This window comes from Saccopteryx leptura, chromosome 13 (assembly GCF_036850995.1).
Source record: "Saccopteryx leptura isolate mSacLep1 chromosome 13, mSacLep1_pri_phased_curated, whole genome shotgun sequence".
Classification (NCBI taxonomy): Eukaryota; Metazoa; Chordata; class Mammalia; order Chiroptera; family Emballonuridae; genus Saccopteryx; species Saccopteryx leptura.
Window position 1 is genome coordinate 5,638,168 of NC_089515.1, and position 23,650 is coordinate 5,661,817.

At 53.6% G+C, this 23,650-nt stretch overlaps 1 protein-coding gene across 1 annotated transcript in view; it reads left to right on the forward strand.

The window, feature by feature from the left end:
* ADAM12 (ADAM metallopeptidase domain 12) overlaps nucleotides 1–23,650 on the forward strand; it is a 302,779-nt gene that overhangs the window by 101,367 nt on the left and 177,762 nt on the right.

A 23,650-nucleotide genomic window follows, 5' to 3' on the forward strand; every position in this document is an offset into this window, starting at 1 on the left:
ATTGAGGGGCAGACCTCCACCATTCTTTACGGGGACTGCAGTGGACCCCAGAATGCCGCCTTTTAAAAAAAATCAAATTGACTTTACTAGTATAAGCTTCTGAGTTACTGTTTATTTTCTCTATTTCCACGTTCTTAGAGGACTCTTCACTGTGGCATGGTCAACACTTCCTATGACCATTCAGTCTTCTCTTAAAAAAAAATGTCCAGTTGTTCAGTGTGAGATGTTAGGCCTACCAGACCACATGAGGCGGGTTTGGCAACTTTTTCTAGCAGTAGAGATTAGCCAGCAGGGCTGTTGCACTGGTTTACTTCTCAGGGGGTCCCGGATCCCCCCCGAGGTTGAAGAAGGGGTGCTTCCCCCATCGCAGGTATCGACAGTGCCGCTGAAAGGAGGCCCAGGGCCACGGCCACAGAGAGCAAAAGAAAGAAAGCAGTTGTCAAACTTGCATTGAAGGATCGAGGGTTTGAATTTCATTTCCCACTGTCTTCAGCGGTTTCCGGCCAGATCACACACCTGACAACGTTGAATGAACAGACCAAAAGGCAAGGATGAGTGACCCACTGCTTTCGTTATTCAGGAGAGCAAGCCATACTGCTTCAGTAGACACACGTGACAACAGTTTTGAAAAGAGGGTTTGGGGAGCCCAGGGGGTCACAGCTCATTTTGTAAACTTGTTATTCGACTTCACAGAGCTTGGTCTGTCTTCTTAGATCGCCATCAAGCTCTCTCAGAAAGTACTTTCTTTTCTGTGTCACAGCTGCTTGGATGTCTGGGAAGGCATGTTTGTTGTTGCTGGGTAAACGGAAGCTCTGGGCTGGGAATGTGGTCCCTTCGTCAAAACCCTGGGCTCTGCTGCGTGAATTTAGGAACTGACCTCTAAGCCCCAGAGTGATGTTTGTAAAAGGGGGGATCACCCTTTTATACCCTATTGTTTTAAGAACTAAATCAATAACCCACAAAAGGACTTAGCCCAGAGCCTGAGGAGTAGTGAGCTTTCACTGTTAGCTGGCGTTACCATTCACTCAGCTGGCATTCTGATCTCCTATAGACACAAGCTTGTGTACAGCCCGGCGTCCAGCAGGGAGCAAAGGAGAAGCAGGTTGCCTCCAGGAAGCTGGCCGGCCAAGGGGCAGTGGCTGTCAAAGGGGTTGGCTACAGGTAACGAGTCACGCTGTGACAGACACTGAACATGCCCAGAACAGCACGTTGGGACGGGAGGGAGGGTGACCTGGTCTCGGCCAGGAAGGGCCCGTAGGTGGGAAGCTCAGTCACGTGCAAGAGTAAGCCAGGTGAAGAGAGTGGGAAGTTGCAGGTCCAGGTGGGCAGGGGCTTGGAGAGTGGAAGCTGGCAGAAGGCCAGGGGATGGAGGCTCGTGGGTGACCCGACAGCCAGCCGGAGAGGGCTCACAAAGGCCAGATCCCACCAAGCCTGGGACGAGTTTCTGTCTGTCCTACATGTCATAGGAAGCCGTGGAAGGCTCTGAGCAGGGTAGCGACAGGATGCAATTTGGGTTTTAAAAATAACTTCCTGACCACTGTGCAGGGAAGGAAACGGAGAGAGTCAAGTGTGGGCATCAGAGGCCCATGGACACGTGAGAGCCGGAAGGTCTCGTCCCCCGTGGCTGCCACGGAGGCGGAGCCGGGTGGGGGAGTCCAGCACTAATTAGGGAAAGGTTCCCAAATCCCAAACGGCTCAGATGCAGGCGAAGATGCTAGGATTAGAAAACAGAGGTGACTCAGAAGGACTCCGAGGATGACAAAGATTTCAGATGAAAGCATTTTGTGAGATGTGAAAATGGGGGCAAAGCAATATTGATGAGTTATCAATACCTTTTTTTAAATAGGTCGCCGAGTTAACAGATTAACTGTGTAAGTGGACTCTTTCCACCATGTGTGTGTGCCTCTGTACAAATCGAATATAACTGTAGGTGTGTGATGATCAAAATCCTGTTGGGGTCTTCTCACTGCAGAAGCCGAGAAACTGTCTTCTCCTTGGGATCAGTTCCCTGTCTCTTTGGTGAATACAGCAGGTGCCCGCTTCCTAGCTGTCCACAGGCGCAGTGCTCATAAGGACGCCACCCCGTTTGTCCAGAGACCCCTGACCTCTGGCTACGAACGCGCCTGCGTGGAGCAGCCTGGCATCCTTGGCTCAGCGGGGACCTTTCCCGAGTCCCCGCAAGGGCTGCTGCTTTTTTCTTCTAACCTACGTGTTCGCATACTTTGATCTCTATCTTTGTTCTTACCTCTCTCTATAAAATGGGGAATGTTCCGGTTCCCTGCCATCGCCCTGGGTGATGGATGAAAGGGATTTCGGGGAGCGGTTGTAAGTACTTTATATGCGGTGTGATGCTTACGTGCTTGCCCTGACAGGTCATAGTTCCTCATTGTCTTTCTTTTATTATTGAGCATAGATTCTATTTAAAGAGTCAATCTTTTTTTTATTTTTATTTTTAAATGCAGCCTAGAAGGATGTTCCCACTTGTGGGAACCTGAGCGAGCAGATGACGACAAACAGGCTCCCCTTGCGTGGAGAAGCGCTCCTTTGTTCTAAGTGTGACCGGGATCAGAAGGAGCTACTTGGCTCAAATCAGGGCAGCGCCCACCTCTCCACGCAGGGAGGATGCCCTCTTGCTCCAAGTGGGACACTTGGGTCCCAGTACAGCAGTTGGTGTGCGTGCTGCCGGGCGACTTGTTCGGGTGATTTTTGCGAGAATGGCGGATGTGATTGGAGGGGGTGGGCATTACCGTCATCTTGGTTTGAGAGCATTCTTCTCTTGTGTCCCCCCTTCCTGGTTGGGTCAGGCAGTGGCTGGTGGCACATGTTTGGGGAAGAAAGGCTGGGGCGTGGGACTGTGGGCTTCGGGCAGGGATGCAGAAGAGGTTGGGGGACCAGGGCCACCAGGGACGGGCCGCTGTTAAGACTGGATGAGAGAGCGCTCTAAGTGCGTGTGTGGAGAGCCACAGAAGTCCCCCTAGTGTCATCCTTATGACCCTCATTCCCACCCACTTCAGAGCCGCAGGAACAGTACTTGTCAGGAATAAATAGGCTGAAATGGTACTTAAGAAACCGGCCATGGCCACCTTGGTATTAATATGAAAGAGATTTCTGGATAAATCCCCTCCCCCGGGGCTCCTGCTCAACCTCCTCACCATCACTGCCACGCTCCCCCCGGGACTCGGGGGAGGGGGGCTCCCCCAGTTGTGCTTGGTTTTGTTCAGTGCAATCTCTGTGTCTCTGAAGTGAGCTGGTGTCCAGGTGAATGAAGTGGACTCCGGGATTCGTAGACTTTCCAAAGCGGAAGTAGATGGAAGGAAGGGTGTGTGCTGGAACAGAAGCTTCTGGAAGACGGGCTTTGTGTAGGGGCCGGTAGGCTTTCATCCCTTCTTCAAACTGTCGCTCTGTGGCTCCCGGACACGCCCCTGCCTGCAGCCAGGTGCTCTGCTGGGGATTCGGAGAAGGGAAGCCTCTGATCTCACGGGGTTCCCAGTGCCCGAGGAAGCGTGTGTGGGTTCTTCGTGCAGAGTACCATGCCACAGACGACGCGTTTCACGACCCATTCTCCTGGAAACCTTTCTTAAAGTCTCAGGGCTCGGCCACCAACACCTCACCGATGTGTATAGGGCTTCACTGGAACTTCCCAGTCCTTGTGCCGTGAAGGGACTGCGTTTGAGGGAGAGGGGGTGTGATTTGAGGGGTCAGAGCAGAAGGGGAGCCGTCCGGCCCACAGGTTAGTCCTGGAGGGTAGTGAGAAAGCAAACAGCTGCTGTGGAGGCGGCCCGTGACCCATGCTGAGCTTTCTACTGCGTTATCTGTGTGTGCCGACGTCACCCCCAGGAGGTGTGTGCTCCTCCGTCCCTGGTGTACAGACAGGGAGGCTGAGGCTCGGCAGTAGCAAATGACTCGCACCAGGCCACACAGCGATCAGTAGGAGAGCTGAACGCAGACCCCGGCCGGCGGCCTGCAGGGCCCAGCTGCTCGTGCCCTGATGGCGAACGCCCCAGCATGCCTCTGGGCTCTCCCAGGGGAACAGTGCCACCCAGGAGGGGCATGGGGACGGGCAGCGAGGGTGCCCAGGGAGCCGCAGAGAAGCGACCAGGTGGCTCCACCTGAGCAAAACACTGGGCCAGGCGAGTGGGCTGCCACTTACCCACCAGGACTCTGAGCCTAGCATCCTTTCGTGCCACATAATTGCCCAACGGCAGGGACAGGGTAGGGCTGAGCCCGCCAGGAGAAAAGTGGGGAAGGCTCAGCACCTGCCTCCCATGTCTGTGTGCTCGAGCTGGGCCCAGGCAAGCTCAGGCCACACAGGAGCCCAGGCTTGTTCACGCTGATCCCAGCTCCCCCCCACACACAGGGTCCTGGACCCCAGAGCCCCATCACAAGGACCCCTTGTTTGGTGCATGAAGAAAACACACACACACACACACACACACACACACACACACACACACACTGCCCGACCCCCTAGGGACGTCCTAAAGCAGGGGTCGGGAACCTATGGCCCGCGAGCCAGTTGTGGCTCTTTTGATGGCTGCATCTGGCTCGCAGACAAATCTTTAATAAAAAAAAAATAATAACGTTAAAAATATAAAACATTCTCATGTATTACAATCCATTCATTTCCTACCGCTCATGTTCATGGTTGCGGGTGGCTGGAGCCAATCACAGCTGTCCTCCGGGACAACACCAATCTTTTATTGGATAATGCGTAACATACACGGGTCATTGTATGGCTCTCACGGAATTACATTCTAAAATATGTGGCGTTCATCACTCTCTCTCGGCCGGAAAGGTCCCCGACCCCTGGTCTAATGGGACATGAGTCTGCAGCTTTCTCTTGGGGGCAGAGTCCTTGCAGGGCATCCGGTTCCAGGCACACAGCAGTGAGCAGTGAGCAGACATCTCCTCCCGCCCTCCAGCGGGGTCTTCAGAGCACTGGCCGTTAGCTGGCTCCCTGGACACCAAGCGTCGGCGGGGGGCGGCTCTGCCTCTGTGTGCTGAGCCGGCTCGGAGAGCAGCTGCCCCCGGGGAGGAAGGGAAGGGAAGCATGCCTAAGTCAGGCCGAAAGGAATGCGTCCTCCCTGTGAATCATGCGGACGGAGGACACACTGGCAAGCAGATGAAAGCCCCTGATGAAGACCAGTTGTGCGAGCACAGGCGAGCTCCGCAGCGCTGCGTCCTGGTGATGCCGACGTGTAAGGCGTGCACCCCCCGCCCCCGCTCTCGCTCTCTCTCTCTCACTTTTATTTTATTTTTAAAAATTCTTTTGCAGTAAATTTTAAGAGTGGTAAAACAACATTTCCTGTGCTGAGCCCTGAGAGGGAGAGGTACAGGGAAGGGCAGGTTTGAAAGGCTACTTTTAATCAGTGAGATTAAATGTCATTTGCAGAACTGTGAATCTAAGTCCTGAACAGGCATGGCCAGCCGTGAGAAAATACCCCAAAGAGTGTCCATCTGAGACCTGAGAGCGTGGGTGAGCTTATCCAGATCTGTCCCAAAGAAAGGACCATGGAGTCTCAAATGCTGCCTCTGCTGGTTGCTACAGGAAGTTAGCTCAGTGGAGGGAAGTACCAGCTGTCCTTCTCGGCCACATTGTAGCCCTGTGACCTGGGGCGGCTCCCAAACGTCTTTAGGCCCGCCTCTTCAGCCAAAGAGAAAATCAGACCCACAGTGCTCACTTGATTGGCAGGTTTGATTGCAGGCCACAGAAACAGACTCCGCTGACTTAAGCAGAAAGGGGACCTCTTGGGAGGACGTGGAGTAGCTGACAGAACTAGAGGAAAGTACAGAGACCAGGGTCACTCTGATCTTGTTGGAAGAGGCAGAGGACAGGCTTGTTCAGAGTCTGATGAGGACAGTCCTTGTTCATCCTGGCAAGGTCATGTTCTAGAGAGAGAGGATCTGATCAGTGTCTCTTGGCCCAAGTGGGGGAGGCAGGGTTTCTGTGACCAGAGAAAGGAGGCAGGAATGTTTGGGGATGAATTTACATTGTGGGAGTCAAGTTCTGGCACCAGGCCGACCACATTGCAAGAGCGGAAAAACCGACAGTTGTGGATTAGCCATTATAAATTGGAGTGGGTGTTAGCAGATCAGTAATATAAGCTATTCCAAATAACAAGCTAATGAGGTGCACACACAAGTGAGTGCAATTAAAATGGGAAAATAAGATACGATCAGTAGATTGTGTCAACGCCAGCATCCTTGTTGCAACGTTCTTACACTCGAGTTTTGCAAAATGTTACTATTTGGGGGAGAAATGAGCAATGAGCAAGACATGCAAAGGATCTCTCTGTATTGTTTCTTGACAACTGGATGTAATTCTGCAGTGGTCTCAATAAAACTTTCAGTTAGAAGGAAGAAAGAGAAAGGAAAAGAAAAGAAAAGAAAAGGGAAGGGAAGGAAAGAAAAGAAGGAAGGAAGGAAGGAAGGAAGGAAGGAAGGAAGGAAGGAAGGAAGGAAGGAAGGAAAAGAAAGGCAGAAAGAAGAAAGGAAGAAAGGGAGGGAGGAAGAGAGAAAGGGAACAAAAGAGAGAGAAAGGAAGAAAGGCAGAGGAAGGAAGGAAGGAAAGGAAGGAAGGAAGGAAGGAAGGAAGGGAGGGAGGGAGGGAGGGAGGGAGGAAGGAAGGAAGAGGGAGGAAGAGAGAGGGAAAGAGAGAAAGGAAAAAAGGCAGAAAAAGGGAGGGAGGAAGGGAAGGAGGGAGGGAGGGAGGGAGGGAGAGAGGGAGGGAGGGAGGGAGGGAGGGAGGAAGGGGAGAGAAAGAGAGAGAGAAAATTAATGCTGACTTCAAATTCCAAGTTTCCCCCCTTCAGAGTTCATTGTGTTCATATTCCACCCCACCCCAAAAAATATCATCAGAGAAATGCTGTTTAAATCTAAGAGTCTTGAGGGATTAAATGTTTCTTGTAAACATTTGAGAAGAACAGAAGATACAGTAGAAAGCAAAGCCAGGTCAGGATATTCCCTTTCTAAAAATCCTCATTATAGAACAAAAGATGGCCTCGCCCACCCCATCCCCCGCAGGTCCACACACAGCCCCCCCAGCAAACATGTGAACAAATGTCCATGGGTCATCCCTGGTGGTTTATCTTAAAGCTGTTTGTCCTCAGATCTTGTCTTATCAATGTTAGTTTATTTGCTAAAGGTAGGCCCCAGGGCTGCCTGCTGCTGAGAGATGTTTGTTATGCTTATTGGATCCTCAAGTCCTTGTTTATAGATTCTGGGATTATATCGGAGTAGTAAACCTCACTCAAGGGTTTTGAAGAGCCCTGTGACCAGGGTGTGTGGCTCTGGCTTTCTGCGGTCATGGTCATCCAAATGGACCAGAACACGGACCCTGCTGGAACGTGCGTGGCAGCTGGCCACACACCAGATTTTTGTGCATTCACGTTCATTCCTTCCCTTTCTCGTTCTCCTGGTCGTTTATTGGCAGTCTGTCCTGCATGCATCCCTGTGCTAAGCGGAGTGGATAGATACCAAGACCCAGAAAACTGGGGAAGTGGATAGAGAGGTCCATGGTGTGTGCTCCAATAATGACCATTCAAGCTTATGGGTCCATTTGTCCTGGGCATATATAACAGATGCACTAGATGAATTCAAGAGGAAGAAACAGATTTCAGCAACAGAACCGTTGAGAGGTCCTGCAGTCCAAATCATGTTGCAGGCAAGAGCTCCGTACCGGTATTGGCTTTCCAAAGCACTTCTTCAGACTCAGAGGTCCTTGAAGATTAAAACACACCCCCATCCCACCCCATCCCCATCCCAACCTCTACCCACACCCCCTAAAGAGAACACCCTCTCTGTGGTCCAGGAGCCTTGACCTTTGGTTCTATTCACCACCTGATGTGGCAACATTTTAAGAGGGGAGCGACTGGCATTGCCCACGCATGTCCTTGCTGGGCTCAGTGACCCACCTCTGTGCTTTCTCCTGCGACCCCCACCCTCCCTGTCAGGACCTGCTGCCTTCCTGGCCCAGAGAGCCTTCTGATTCTCAGCTCTTTGGTTTGAAGAACGACAAGGTGCAAAGGGCCTGTTGCAGACCCGCTGGACGGCCGTGCGGGCTCAGGAGCAGAGCTTCGTTTTCAGCCCTTGGAGCAGGGGTCCCCAAACTACGGCCTGCGGGCGGCATGCGGCCCCCTGAGGCCATTTATCTGGCCCGGCAGCACTTCCAGAAGGGGCACCTTTTTCATTGGTGGTCAGTGAGAGGAGCACTGTATGTGGTGGCCCTCCAACGGTCTGAGGGACAGTGAACTGGCCCCCTGTGTAAAAAGTTTGGGGACCCCTGCTTTGGAGTTTCAGTCAACGGCTCGCTGGACCGGGCAGTGAATTACGGCCACCGCTGCGGACTCTGTTATCTGTCGCCACCATGCTGATCTGAGGGGTGTTTTGGGCATCTCGTGTTCATTACTCTCGGTTGACGTTTTCACTCGTATCCCCCCCCCCCCACTAGATCACAGCAACGAATTCCTGGTTGGTGACTTCGTCTTGAGGTGGGTGCCCAGGCTTGTCTTAAATGCCTCCCGCTCGTCTTGTGACCAGGGCCCAGGAGCACACGAGGTCCTCGGGCCCGAGAGCGGATGCCGGGGCAGGCCGTGCATCGCTGGTGGCAGGTTCCCTTTACATCTCTGACCGTAACTGTCAGAGGGACCAGGGCTTCCAGGTCCCTGCTGGGATTGTGAAGCCGGGTGACGTTCGGTTATCAGCTCCGTCGCTGTGCACATTCTTCTCGTGGCCGGTTTTGTTGACATGGCACTTGACTGACAGTCAAGCTATTTTGTCTAGGAAACAGGGCAAGGAGAGGAGATATTGCACACGGGCACTGTCTGCAGTGGTCTCGAACACGCCTCCCAGGGCCGTCATCCGCTCGCAGGGTGTCTCGAACACGCCTCCCAGGGCCGTCATCCGCTCGCAGGGTGTCTCGAACACGCCTCCCAGGGCCGTCACCCGCACGCCCCCCAGGGCCGTCACCCGCTCGCGGGGTGTCTCGAACACGCCCCCCAGGGCCGTCACCCGCACGCCCCCCAGGGCCGTCACCCGCACGCGGGGTGTCTCGAACACGCCCCCCAGGGCCGTCACCCGCACGCCCCCCAGGGCCGTCACCCGCACGCGGGGTGTCTCGAACACGCCCCCCAGGGCCGTCACCCGCACGCCCCCCAGGGCCGTCACCCGCACGCGGGGTGTCTCGAACACGCCCCCCAGGGCCGTCACCCACACGCCCCCCAGGGCCGTCACCCGCTCGCGGGGTGTCTCGAACACGCCCCCCAGGGCCGTCACCCGCACGCCCCCCAGGGCCGTCACCCGCACGCGGGGTGTCTCGAACACGCCCCCCAGGGCCGTCACCCGCACGCCCCCCAGGGCCGTCACCCGCTCGCGGGGTGTCTCGAACACGCCCCCCAGGGCCGTCACCCGCACGCCCCCCAGGGCCGTCACCCGCACGCGGGGTGTCTCGAACACGCCCCCCAGGGCCGTCACCCGCACGCCCCCCAGGGCCGTCACCCACGCGGGGTGTCTTGAACACGCCCCCCAGGGCCGTCACCCGCACGCGGTGTGTGTGCTCAGCGCTCCCTCCATCGCCTGCCCTGCGGGCTCCATGCTCAGCAAAGGCGCTGGGACACAGACAGTGTGTGTGGCACTTGACACAGGAAGGGTTTTCTTGGGAACCACTTCCGGATCTCTTCAAGGATAACTGGCGTTCCTTTCCAGAGAGGAATGATTGCTGTAAAACTTTAAAACCGTTTTTTGTTTAAAGCTCAGGCGGCATTCCTTCTATGTTGGCAGCAAAAAAGAAGCGAACTTAGTTATCTCCATGGATGGCCGGCAGTGTACCCCAGGCTGTCCGTGACATTTTCCTGAGGGTGGGACTGTTACATCTGGGATGTCTGATGACAGGTGCATCCTTCCCCTCCCCCTCCCCCCTCCTCCTCCTCCACCTCTCCTCCTCCTTTTCCTCCCCTTCCTCTACTCCTCCCCCTCTTCCCCTTCCTCCCCCTCCCCCTCTTCCCCTTCCTCCCCCTCCCTCTCTGCATTCCCTCCCCTTCCCCTCCCCTTCCTCCTCCTCCATGCAGCCCCCTTCAGATCACATTCCATTGGTGTCACCAACGTGTAACTTATCCTTCATTTTCAAACACGCCTGGACCTTGGCATCTCGTGTGTTCCTGCTCATACAGTTCACTCATCTGGAATTCGGTCATCACCTTTGCTTGGTGAGTTAGGGTCCCCTCATTTTGAATGGACCAGGCCAATGTCACCTTTTCAAAGCTTTTCCCCGTCCATGTACAGTCGCCCGCCCCTGCCCCGGCTTCAGTAGACTTTTTCCTCCTCTTTCTTCCTGTACATCTTCACCGTAGCACATGTTCTGTTTGTTAAACCTACTCACAGGTCTGCTCATACCAGCGGGCTGTGAGCCACTTGGGGCCTGACACACAGCGTCCTCTCGCTGAATCCCCGGGACCAGAGCTCTGAAGTAACAGATGCCAGGAAATGCCGATGGACTTAAACTTGAAGTGATGCTTTCCTGCTGAAGGAACAGGGTTCAGTCCCTATTCATCAGCTTACCCAGGTTCAACTTTCCACCGTATTTGCCATGAGTCCCGAGAGACAGTCAGGTCGAGTTTCCCAGAAACCCCTGGGCCCGTCCCCAGGAAGAGCGTTCCCTCCACGGCCTGACTCCGCCGCGCCACCCCCGGTTCCTGCTCACCCACAGCTGGCACACACGGAGTGGTGAGGACCTCGAGCCGGCTCCCCAGCGGTGCCCCCCCATTTGTCTCCCCCCCCCCAGAATTCTGTGTAGGCTGAACGAAGACAGAGGCCACGCCGGACAGTTGTCTGTGCTGCTACCAGTGCGGCTGTGCGGTTGTGCAGAGAGCTGTCCATCAAACAGCCGGTGAGTCGTCTAGCTTACACTCCATCCCCGAGTCGTCAGAACCATCAGACGCACAGTTATGAGGCTGAACCCTTGAGCGCGGATCAGGGAATTGCCAAAGCATGAGTAGGTGTCTGGAAATGACTAGAATTTGAGCAACAGAGCCCTTCTGCCCCCGGTCTGATCCAGCTGGTACTGTGCCCTTTGCCGGATTTTAATAGAGCTGCAGATATTTTTTTGAATAGTTTACTCTAGAATTTAGAAGAGCTTATGTGTAAGAGGACGTTCCCCTGAGGCTGAGCCCGCAGTCACCCAGGGTTGATGCATGTACCATCACAGGACAATCAGAAGCCTGGCTCATCCTGCAGAAATGTCCCTGGTCTGGTGCCAAGACAAAGAGCATAGAGGTTGTATCCCTAAAATGCCCTGATATTTGTCTAAAAAAGCAGAGAATGTATGTGTCCGCCTTAGCACCCTTTCACTCACAAATTGGGTCTCTTTAAGAATACCACTTTTATTCCCCCCCCAGAAAGAAGTCAATAAAATATATTCACCCTGAAAAGTGAAAAATGTATCCCGTACATGTTTTAATTTTGTCTAGATGGTCTCCCCAAACGTACACACACACACACACACACACACACACACACACACAGAGAAAGTTGTTCCCCACTAGTCCGTCCTGAGTGAGCCCTGAGAATTAGAGAAGCCACCGTATGAGAGAACTTAGCACAGTCCTGGGCACAGAGTAAGAATCCATGAAGGTTCGGTGTGGTTTTCACTGCCCACTCCAGGTCACTATCCAGAATTAATTCATTTTGTTTGTGTTGCTTCACATCTGAGAGCTGGGCAGAGCCGGGCATGAGAAGCTGACAAGGATGTGATGGCTGGTGACATCAGCCTGGGGCAGGAACCCCGTGTGAGGGGTCCTCCACGCTGCCCGCTCAGCAGCTGCAGGGCAGGGGTGACATCATACAGCGGTCCCAGCTGCTCTGAGCGTGCAGACGTGATGGATGTGTCTAAGGGGGAAAGAAAAGGGATGAAGTCATTCACGGTCTCAACGTGGGTGGACAGGCGGCCATCGCTTGGGCTTGCTTGTAGTTCTGTGTCATGGCCTTGGCTGGATCACATCCCTTTTGGGGGGACAGCTTTCATGTGGAGAAGGGAAGAATGCACCCTTCCGAGAGATCATAAAACCCCACGGCACTTTGTGATGTCAGGACGAGGCCTGAGAAGGAGCCGTGTCTCACGGTGACTAAGCCCAGAGCTGGGAGACAGGCGGCGGCCGCTTCTTTCTTTCCAAACGTCGACCTCTCCAGGAGCCTGGGACCCCCAGCCAGGGCTTTGTTTGTTTGTGTGTAGAAAACTGGGAGGGAGAACATCTGTAACTATCTCAACTCAGGGGAGGCAGAGTCGGTCTTCCCTAAAAGGGTTTGTGGGGACCCGTGGCCGCCAGGCATGGAGGAGCCTTGTGCCTTTTATACACCGCACCTCTCATGCCATCTCATGGAGGGGAGGGCCACCCCCGCCCCCTCCCCCACGCTGTGTGGGAACTGCTTACGTCCTACCTGATTTTGCCTCATTTTGCCTCGATTCTCAAAGTCTTTGGGGGATTTCCGCGGAGACTTAGGCAGCCTGGTTGGTGTTTACTGCTGCGCCAGGAATACAGCTCAGTCCTCTGCTTGGAGCAAAGCCTTCTAAGTAAGAGCCTGATTTTATAAAAACAGGTCGGGGTGGGGGTGGGCGTTCCTTAAAATGCCAAAGGTATTTTAAAGTACGTTTTTACAACTTGACAGAGTCTGGGGAGAAAAGAGGCTTAAAACTAACGTGTTAGGAGCGCCTGCCAATTGAAAACAAATCACAAATGAAGATAAATCACCCCTGAGCATATACTGTGGAACAATGGGGAAATATTATCAGAATGGTAAAAATCTGATTTGCATGCAACTTTTCCGAAACATCGCTTAGCAAGCAGAAAGCTAGGCAAGCTGACTGACTCACAGTCGGGGGCGGGGGGGGGGGGGGATAGCTGAAGATTCCAAACACGGATGTCAGGAGATGATTATTGGATTTGGGGATTGAGTGGAAGGGAGGAAACTCTGTTTTGCAATGTGTGCTCTGTCAGCCCTCTCTTTGCCATGGGGGAGTCCAAGGAGCGTTTATAAAATGCACCAACTGCCAAGGCACTAGAGAGCAAATCAGGAAGACCATCATAACATGATTTACAAAGGATCTACTACTTATATTTAATTCCATGCTCGTAGTCTCTCGAATCCATATAGCAGGGGTCAGGAACCTATGGCTCACGAGCCAGATGTGGCTCTTTTGATGGCTGCATCTGGCTCGCAGACAAATATATATATATATATATAATTTATTTATTTTCATTTTTCCAAAGCTGGAAACAGGGAGGCAGTCAGACAGACTCCCGCATGCGCCCGACCGGGATCCACCTGGCATGTCCACCAGGGAGCGATGTTCTGCCCATCTGAGGTGTCGCTCTGTTGCATCCAGAGCCATTCTAGCACCTGAGGCAGAGGACACAGAGCCATCCTCAGCGCCCGGGCCATCTTTGCTCCAATGGAGCCTCGGCTGTGGTTGGGGAAGAGAGAGACAGAGAGGAAGGAGAGGGGGAGGGGTGGAGAAGCAGATGGGCGCTTCTTCTGTGTGCCCTGGCCGGGAATCGAACCCGGGACTCCTGCATGCCGGGCCGACGCTCTACCGCTGAGCCAACCGGCCAGGGCCAAATCTTTAATAAAAAATAATAATAACGTTAAAAATATAAAACATTCTCATGGATTACAATCCATTCATTTCCTACCGCTCATGTTTATGGTTGTTGGTGGCTGGAGCCAATCACAGCTGTCCTCCAAGACAACACCAAATTTTTATTGGATAATGCATAATGTACACGGGTCGTTGTATGGCTCTCACGGAATTACATTTTAAAATATGTGGCGTTCATGTCTCTCTCAGCCAAAAAGGTGCCTGACCCCTGCCATATAGTGACCTGAAAGGCATTCTCTTCCCGTCTCATAGAGGGAGACACTATCTAGAAGGTTTACCCAGCTCGCCCCAGGTCACACAGCAAGTAAGGGGGTAGTGTGTCAGGGTCCAGACTCAGTTTACCCTGGCCTTCAGCATATCTGCTTTTCCACAGCTGCCTGGGGGGGGGCTGCATTGCAACTGAGGGACAGGAAGGAGCAGCCTCCCGTCATGGCCTCAACGTGTCCTACAACAGCAAACTGCCCCTTGGCCCAACATGTGCATCCTGCTAGTTGGGAGGAAGTGGTGTGGCCTGAGGGACCCTGCAGGTTCCAGCGGAGTCACGTCATTGACTGAGTGACGTGCATTTTAGAAGCCAGCTTTATTTCCTAGTTTTGATGTCTCTAATTCAGATGTAATTAGCATAACATAAATTCACCATCAGAAAGTGTGCCATCCCAGTGTTTTTCTTAGTATATTCACAGTGATGTTGCAACCGTCCCCACTACTTCATCCCAGTCTGTGTCCATCATCCCCACCCCAGAGAAACCCCATAGCCCCCAGGGTCCCCTGTCCTGGCCCCCTAGCAAGTTCTAATCTCTCTGTTTTGATGGCTTTGCCTGTTCTGGACAGTCCATGTAAGTGGAATCATGTAACGTGTGGCCTTTTGCTGTTGGCATCTTTCACATAACACGTCTTCCAGCTTCATCCAGGTTGTAGCAGGTGTCAGGATTACCTCCTTTTTCACTGCTGAGTAATACTCCACTGTTGTTTCTCTGTTCAGCAGTGGTGACCGAATGACATTTTGATGGTACTCTAAATTGTGTTGCGGAGTTCGACGTGCGCCTAGTAAGCCAGAAGGGGGAGCTCTCTCGCTGTAAAAGAGGTCTCACTGTAGTCTAACGGCAGCTGCTATAACAGGTAAAGACCTCTGCTGGCTCCTTGTTGCCCTCAGATAGCATGGAAGTGGCTGACTGTGACCTCCCAGGCTGGTGTGCCCTGGTGCAGATTCCGTTCCCAGGCTGGGAAGTGCTGCCTCCCGCCCCCGCCTCCCTGGCCGCCTCCCCCCCCCCCCCCCCGCACCCTCAGTGTCCGGGGAACACAGCGGACCACCCCCTTTACTCCTTCTGGGGCCCCTCCCTTTTCCCTCCCAGCACCTCTCATCACGTAGAGTTGTGTGTTGTTTCCTTTGGTGTCAGGCTCTCCTCCACTACCCCTACTCGCCATCCATCGGCATCGTCTCTGTTTTTCTTACCTCCGGGGCCTAGAAGAACCCTTGTGGGACTCAGTCAGTATCCAGATGGTTCCCTGGCATCCGGGACCGTGGTCCCACTGTGCGCTCCCCAGACCAGCAGCCTCAGCGTCACCTGAGAACTAGTGAGAGATGCCGGTTCTTGGGCTCCACCCTGATCAGAACTCAGGGTGGGGGGACGGGGGACAGCAATCTGAGTTTTAACAGATGGCTGACGCTCACTAAACGTGAAAAGTGCTGGTGTAGGCAGTAGCCCCCAATTCCCTTTTATTACTGCCCACGGCATTGTGACTTCCCTCTCCAGTGGAGCCCCTTGGGCCCACCAGGTGGCTCAGAGAAGCCAGGAGAGATTGCTGAGACACACAGAGAAGTGGACTCCTGCCCGTCGTGGGGCGCGTCCCTCAGCGCCTGCCATCCTGAGGAAGTAAGTTCATCCTTATACGTTTGCTGTTCCCAACCTGGGGGGGGAGAGTTCTGGTCCACAGTCGGCCAGGCCCGAGGAAATCGGAGGTGCCTCACAGGGAGTCCCTCTGGTGTCACAAGAAAGGGCATGGCCCCCCTCCAGCTGCAGGAAGTGGGTGTCTCCATGTCCCACCACTCAACAGACGCCCACCCGAGACTTCCTGACTCAGGAAACTCACCTTCCATAGCAATATTCCTACCATGCCGGTGACAGCCGCATCACAGGATACAATTTCTGTCCTTCTCTGAGGGGCCGACACGCCCACACCCTCGATGCCACTGCTGAGGAAGAGCAGTCGAATGACTTCTTTACAGAGAATGTGTGTGGCTTACCCAGGTACCTTGTCTCAGATGGGCACACCCAGGCTCGGGCCTGAGTGGGAGGCCAGGGAAATGCGTGGCCCTCGGGCTTCCCACTGCAGAGTGGACAGGATACCTCCCTGCCCAGCCCCGCATGTGCCAATGGGCAAGTGTTGGCGTGGGCTAGAGCAGGTGTGGTAAGGGGTCTGAGCCGACTTGGGCAGACACGGGCAGGTGTTCTGGAGATGTGCAGCCGGAGTTGGGCTCAGGAGGCTGGAGGAGGAGGAGGACAGGGTTGGACGGGGTTGGGGGTGGGGGGCACCAACATGGCAGTACCTGAGTATCAAGTCCTGACTTGGAAGCCGCTCCAACCCGAATGTACCTGGGACCATCCAGAGCCCACCTGCCAGTCGTGGGTGGAGATGTGGCCTTTCTTTAGAAAGGGATGAGATTGTTCGTCCCACCAGATAATCATTAATATGTAATCAGATCTTTCCAAGTCAAGAAATGAGTCTCTTCCTCTTCACAAGGTTTCTGTAGCCTAATATCGCGATTTGGAATGAAAACATTGCAGACTTGTACTAATCAGTACAAATTAGACTCAACAGGAAGGGATTCAGTTGTATTTCTTTCTTTTAAGATGACATTTTTTTAAATTGAGAAAATAATAGAACTAAAAAGATATTATTGTATGCCTCAACTAACTTCTGGAAGGACTGCGTCACCTCTCCACAGCCGTTCGTCCTAGAAAGGTGGGACTGGACACCTGTGAACGAGGGCTTCGAGCTGCACCTTGGTCAGGCGCCCCTGGCTACTCCAGAATAGCGATGGAAATTTAAAGGCATGTTTTGAAATGCAGTGGGAGGGTGGGCCACTGTCCTGCCCTGATGAAATATTTTTTTCTTCTTTTTCCAAGTTAGAGGAGGGGAGATAGTAAGACAGACTCCTGCATGCACCCTGACTGGGATCACCCAGCAACCCTCGTCTGGGGCCCGTGCTCTGCTCATCTTGGGCCATGTTTGCAACTGAGCTATTTTTAGCACCTGAGACAGAGGCTCCATGGAGCCATACTCAGTGCCTGTGGCCGATGTGCTGTGGGAAAGGAAGAGAAAGAGAGACAGGAACCCCCCATGGCGTCCTGATCACCAAGGCAAAGAACAGACCAGTGGGCGGTGGGCTCTCCCCGTCCAGGAAAGGAAACCTTGCAGTTTCTTAAAGAAAATCTCCAAATTAAATACCCCATGAGAGTATTTGTTTCAAGAGTTGCTGGAAATGTGTTGATAACCACCTCAGCGTGGGGTGGAGAGGTCTGAAGGCAGGGGGAGTGTTTCTCGTTGACTGTGTAGCATGGCATGGTGATAATAAAAAGCAGAGTGGCCCTGGTCAGTGTTGTATTGTTTTAGATTCTCTGCAGACAACACCCCCGTTGCCACCAGCCCCAGGGGTCAGGCCTCTCCCTCCCACTGTCGCCAGCCCTTGAGGGGCCCTTCACTCGGCCTGGGCAGCCCCCCACACCCTTGGGGCTTTCTTCCCTCTGCTGTGATCCACTCCGCCCCAAACCGTCCACAGCTCCTCCTCCAGTGTGTCTGCGCCTCCTCCTCCAGTATGTCTGCGCCTCCTCCTCGGCTCCTCCTCCAGTGTGTCTGCGCCTCCTCCAGTGTGTCTGCGCCTCCTCCTCGGCTCCTCCTCCAGTGTGTCTGCGCCTCCTCCAGTGTGTCTGCGCCTCCTCCCCCAGTGTGTCTGCGCCTCCTCCCCGGCTCCATCCTCCAGCGTGTCTGCGCCTCCTCCCCGGCTCCATCCTCCAGCGTGTCTGCGCCTCCTCCCCGGCTCCATCCTCCAGCGTGTCTGCGCCTCCTCCCCGGCTCCTCCTCCAGCGTGTCTGTGCCTCCTCCCCGGCTCCATCCTCCAGCGTGTCGGGCGCACCTCCTGACCCTCTTTTATGTCCCCGCCACACGCCTGGCCTGGCCCCTGCAGCTCTCTCTGGGGGCTTGGCAACAGCATGCAGGCATCGTCCACACTGGAGCAAGGTGTTGCTTCTTAAGTCACAGACATGTCCTTCGTCCTCCCTTGGTGACATGCTGCCCATCTCAGGATGAAGCCTCACCCCTCCTGGGGCACCTGGAGCCTGACCGAGCCCCTCGCTCCAACCCAGTTCCTCCCCCCACCCCACCCCGCTGGCCTGACCCCGAACTGTTCAACGCCATCCCTGCACTGCACTCCCCACTGCCCTGTGGTCTGACCACCTGCAGGTCAGCCACCAGCTGTCCCTGCCTGACGCCCTCCTCCGAGTCTCTGCCTCCTCCTCATGCCACAGACTGACAGGTCCTGGGATTCGACCCTCTCATTCCAGATGCCAGCAGCCTCATTGAACATTTCTGTTATTTTTCATGTAAACCAGCCATTTTTGAACATTAGTGTAGACAACATGGCCCTTTCCTTCTAATGAACCCCAGAATGGAACGTGGACAAGGAGCGGTAACGTGGATGGGGCTGGACAGGGAGGTGGCAGAGCCTATAACCTCTGTCAACCCGGGTGCCACATTGTGCCACACGGGCTACGTGCCGTGGCATCCCTGTCAGCCAAGTGCTGTCACACAGGCGGGGACGCCTCCTGAGGGAAGAGCAGGTAACCAAAGGAAGGTCACGAAGCCAGTGAGGGCAGAGCCGGACTCAAAGCCAGGCTGGCCAACCCCAAGCCCCTGGGCTCGCCCACCCCCTGGGCTGTGCCCCCATCAAATGCTTCTCACTTTCTGAGCTTGTCCTGTCTCCTCTCAGTGTCTTCTGTGGCCTTCGACGACCACATTTATGCTGTTTCTGTCGCTCCCGGGAGCTGACGGCCTCCTCAGGCTTGTCCCGGCGTGTGGCCCACCGACCGGCAGTGACCTGATCGGGACACAGCTCCAGCCCTCCCCACCCCTGCCTCCAGGTCCTCACCAGGCTTAGCCACCAGGTGCCCTGCCTCGATTCCCCGACCACAGCGTGTTACCAACCTGACATCCTCTTCTCACTAGCAGGTCGGTCCACAGGTTTCTGTGCCCCTGGGCTGGGAGACTTCCTCTTGGCGTTGAAGGCATCATCCGGTCCCCTGTGGTCAGGCTGTGCCTGGTGGTTTCCTGGTGTCAAAGGCTGATGCCTGAGCTCCTGGAAAATGGAGTGCTGGCGGAGGAGACGAAGGAGAGAGCGCAGTCTTGTTTCAGTTTGGTGTTGGTGGCGGGGGATGTATCTGTCTCCTACTGGACAAATGATCATAAACTTAGTAGCTTAAAGCAACATGAGTATGTTATCTTCTAGTTCTGGAGGCTCTGGAGTAAATCCTTTTCTTGCCTTTTCCAGCCTCTAGGGGCTGCTGGCATCCCTTGGCTCTTGGCTGCATCCTGTCTTCAGAGCCAACAGGGTAGCATCTTCTATTTTAATTCCTCCCGGACTCTGACTCTCCTGCCGGTCTCCTATAAGGACCCTTGTGCCTACACTGGGCCCACCCGGCCGATTCAGGATAATCTCTCCTATCTCACGGTCCTTAATCACATCAACAAAGTCCCTTTGCCAGGTAAAGCAATATACAGTGGTCTTCAGTCCCGGAATTAGGACACGGACCTGTTTGAAGGACCTGTTTTAGCTGCTGACAGGGAGTAATGGGCTGAGGGCATAAGGATGTCAAGAGGCTCTTTTATCCATATGAAGTTTGTATGTTTGCTAGACATTCAAGTGGAGATGCTGAAAAGGCCACTGGGCCCTGGCTGGTGGCTCAGTATATAGAGCATCAGCCCGGCAAATAGATGTCCCAGTTTCGAGTCCCAGTCAAGACACACAAGAGAAGCGACCATCTGCTTCTCTCCCTCCCCCTCTCCCCCTCCCCTTCTCTCCCTCTTCCCTTCCCCCTCCCCCTTCTCTTCGTTTTCCCCTCCTGCAGCCAGTGACTCAATTGGTTTGAGCATTGGCCCACGCACTGAGGAGATAGTTCATTGGTCCGAGTGTCAGTCTCAGGTGCTAAAAAACAGCTCGAGCATCGGCCCCAAACAGGGGTCACCAGGTAGATCCCGATCCGGGCGCGTGCTGGAGTCCATCTCACTATCTCCCTCCTCTCCCTTAAAAAAAGAAAAGAAAAGAAAGCCACTGGATGTACGTATGGACTGGGAATCAGAAGAATGTACATTGAGGATCAACTGAGTCTCCCAGAGAGCAGAGCTGTGGGAGAAGAGCAGGTCAGGGAGCAAGCCTTGTACTCCTCTGTCCTCCGCCTGCTGAGGTTGGGAAGAGGGAGAGGGGCCCACAGAGAAGGGGAAGGGGCACCCAGCAAGGTAGGAATGAAACCAGGCTGGAGGGGCATTGGGGACCCTGATGCCCCATTAGAGGAGACAGGAGCCCCGTGGCAGCAGCAGAGAGGAAAAGGAAGGCTGGCTGCTACGGATGGGTGGTTGGGGGAGCCAGAGCCAGAGCCAGGGACAGCTCTGCCTAGAAGCTGGGTGTTATTAAGGCACAGCTGCACGCTGGGATGGACCCACTAGCTCAAGGTCTTCTTCCTCCTACTGATGTGTTATTTCTGTTCCCTAATGTCCTCCCTCCTAAGATGGTTAAGCCCCTATAAAGGCATCTCTGTTATGGAAAAGGAGATCAAATGCTCCAACACAGGGAAAAGCAAAAGCTGTGAAGAACTTTCTAGCAAAGTTTCCGTAACCTTAGTGGAGTGGCGTGGCATGTCCTCTCCCTGCAAACCTCCACCTCGAGTAGATTGCAGGCATCGTTTTCTAAGCTGAGGCTATTGCGGTGCGCAAGTGTACACAGAGGTTTACCCTAGACGATGGGCCGACGTCGGGAAGGGCACACGGTCGCTTCCAACTTGCACAAAATCCCACCAACGAATTTATTTTAAACTGATGTCTTACTTTCTTGATACAATGTTTGGGGTTGCTGAAATCCTACTTACAGCCTTTGAAAATGCAATATGTTGCAACTTACGTTAAGACAAAGTTCCAGTAGATTGTATGGATTGCCTCAACATATAGGTAAAGGAAAAAAAAAACTCTAAAGGAGAATTGGGTAATATTTAATTACATAAAAAATTTAAATTCCCAGACACTAATATATAGAAAATCAATGACAAAAAGCAAATGAAGGAATTGGACAAAGAATTGTCGATGTAAACACAGTTGATACATAAAGAACTTACCAATGAAGAAACAAAAGGCATTCACCTGAAAAGAAAAGTGGGCTTGAGATCATCACAAAGACAGGACAAATCACTGATGAGCATCCCACTTGCAAATTGATTTCTACTTAAGTGCCGACTCTTTTATTCATCTGGTTGGCTAAGATCAAACAAGACTCCTTTGCTGTCCAGGAGCTTTCAGGACAGCGGGTGGGCTCAGACACAGCTGGAAGGAAGGAAATGAATGCACTCTTTGGGAGAGCAGTGTAGCGATAAATACTGAGACCTTGAAACATGAATTTCTACCCTTTGACTGGGCAACTTCCTGTCAGTTGTTTATTCTAAGGAAAGTAGCGAATGCGGTCCAAGGGGTGTGCAAAGGTGCATTCGTTGCGATCCGTTTGTGATATCATGGGAGCTATGTTTATCAACTTAGTTGACTATCAGCTAAGAGTCAGGGGCAGTGGTGGGTGTGGGGGAGGTAATGGGTCAGGGGTAGATGGAAACAGACCCGGCCCCTGCCTTCCTCCTTCTGTACCTGCATCTGAGCTACAGGTAGGTCAGTCGGCCATGACAGCCCAATGACAAGAGTGCTTCGGGACTGCAAGGCCCCTCGGAAGATCACACTGAGCTTCGTGAGAGAGCAGAGTGCCCCGGGAGGCCTTCCTGGAAGAGGTCACATCTCAGCCCAGGTGAAAAGGATCCGTGAGAATGAGCCACATGTAAAGGACAGGAAAGAACTGGCCAGGCTCAAGGATGTGGGCTGGCACATTAGAAGTGAAAACAATGTTGGAGGGGCACCACTTCCCACGCATCGTGCCCACAGAGGAAGGGGGGGATGTGCACCTGACGGCCCTGGGGGCCCGCCTGCACCCGCCGGAATAAGAGCAGAAGGAAATAAGTGCGCCATCGAACATCGCACTTCAGAGCAGTCACCAGAAAACAGGCACAGCTCCGCCTGAGCCCAGGTGCGGGTTTGGGAAGGGGTGCGTCTCCAGGGGAAAGTGTTGTTATTGTACCTGGAACAAGAAAGGGTGACTCAGGGTGTGGAGAAGGAGAGAGAAAGAGAGAGAGAAGGGGGAGAGGGAGAGAAATCACATGGATAAAAAAAAGAATGGAAGGAAAGATATACAAAAATGCTGATTCATATTCTCTAGGGTGTTATTGAGAACTTCAAATGTCTTCTTTATAATTTTCTCTAGGTCATAGATATTACTTAAAAAAATGTTTTAAAGATTGCTACTTAGAAAGTCCTTGAAATGAATAGCACTTTAATGACTTTATATGTAAGTCTTCATACAATGAATGTGATTGTCCTTTGGCCGGCTGCACCGTTAACGAGAGATGCCGCCTGGGAACCCCAAACCCAGGCTATGAAGCCATGGGAACCAAACAAGACCTGGCTTTTGATTTCTACAGACTCCTTCTTTCTCAAAAGGCCAAATCCAGAGCCTACAGGTCAATGGATAGTATCCCCCACCCCCAGCCCTTTCTCGGTGCTCTCCCAGGCCCTGCCCGCCCCCGGGGACGTGGGGACGCACCAGAGGCATCCACACCTGGGGTCACTTGACTTGACGGAGGAACCCTTGGAGTCTGTGCCTCCCCGTGTCCGGCGGCCCCGGGTCGGAGGCTGTGCCTCCCCGTGTCCGGCGGCCCCGGGTCAGAGGCTGGGTCGGAGTCTGTGCCTCCCCGTGTCCGGCGGCCCCGGGTCGGAGGCTGTGCCTCCCCGTGTCATCCGAAGAACAGGGGAGCCTCAGATGCTGCACTGTGGCCATGGGGGCTGGCATTGCTGCAGATAGTGATTTACAGGCAGTAAAGTGAACATGAAGTCCCCCCTCCCTGCTGGTGATCAGAACTTGAAGAAGCCACGAGGAAGGACAGATAGGACTCTTTCACTGAGTATGAGGCTGTCCAGTGTCTCCAGGGTGTAGAAATCTCCTATCAGCAACACACATCCGAATTATCTGGTTTTACTCTCATGGGACAGGGACTTACGAGGAAGATGTTTTCCCTGTAAGTGTTTCTCTAAAAAAAAAAAAAAAAAGCAAAAACCATGACCAGCCCTTCATAGGGTTTTATAAAAATTAAATCCTCCTTTCTGAGCCCAGCATTGCACGTTGGAAGTGACTTTTTGGAAACTTTCACTTCCGTTCCTTTGGCTGCCAGTTTTTGTACTTCAATGAAACGATCTGTTGGAATCGTGTGTTTAAATAGAAGTTGAATAGAGGGGAAAAAAAACAACTTTGGATGTGTGTGAATATAGCAAAAACTCTCCCGTTCCGTATCGAGCTTTTATGAATACGCTGGCCTGTTGAAGGCATTCGTAAGGTTTTGAAAACGTTCGGTGAATGTTCATCAGCTTCTGTCAACAAGGTTTGGTTTTCATCAGAGAACCGGGGCAGCTGTGGTTCCTGCAGGGCTCCCAGGTGGTCAGTTGCTGGTCTGCCCCACTGGGCATCTTCCTCTCTGCAGATCAAGTAGGGACTCAGAGACTCTGGGGCAGTCCTTGGCCTCTCTCTCCCCCCGGCCTTGTAGAAGCTGCCCCCCTCCCAGACCTCAGGCTGTGACTCAGGGATGTCAAGGCAGGAAGGCGCCCACCCACGCCTCCCCCAGGGACCTCAAGGCGTCCTCGGGGCTGCCAGCC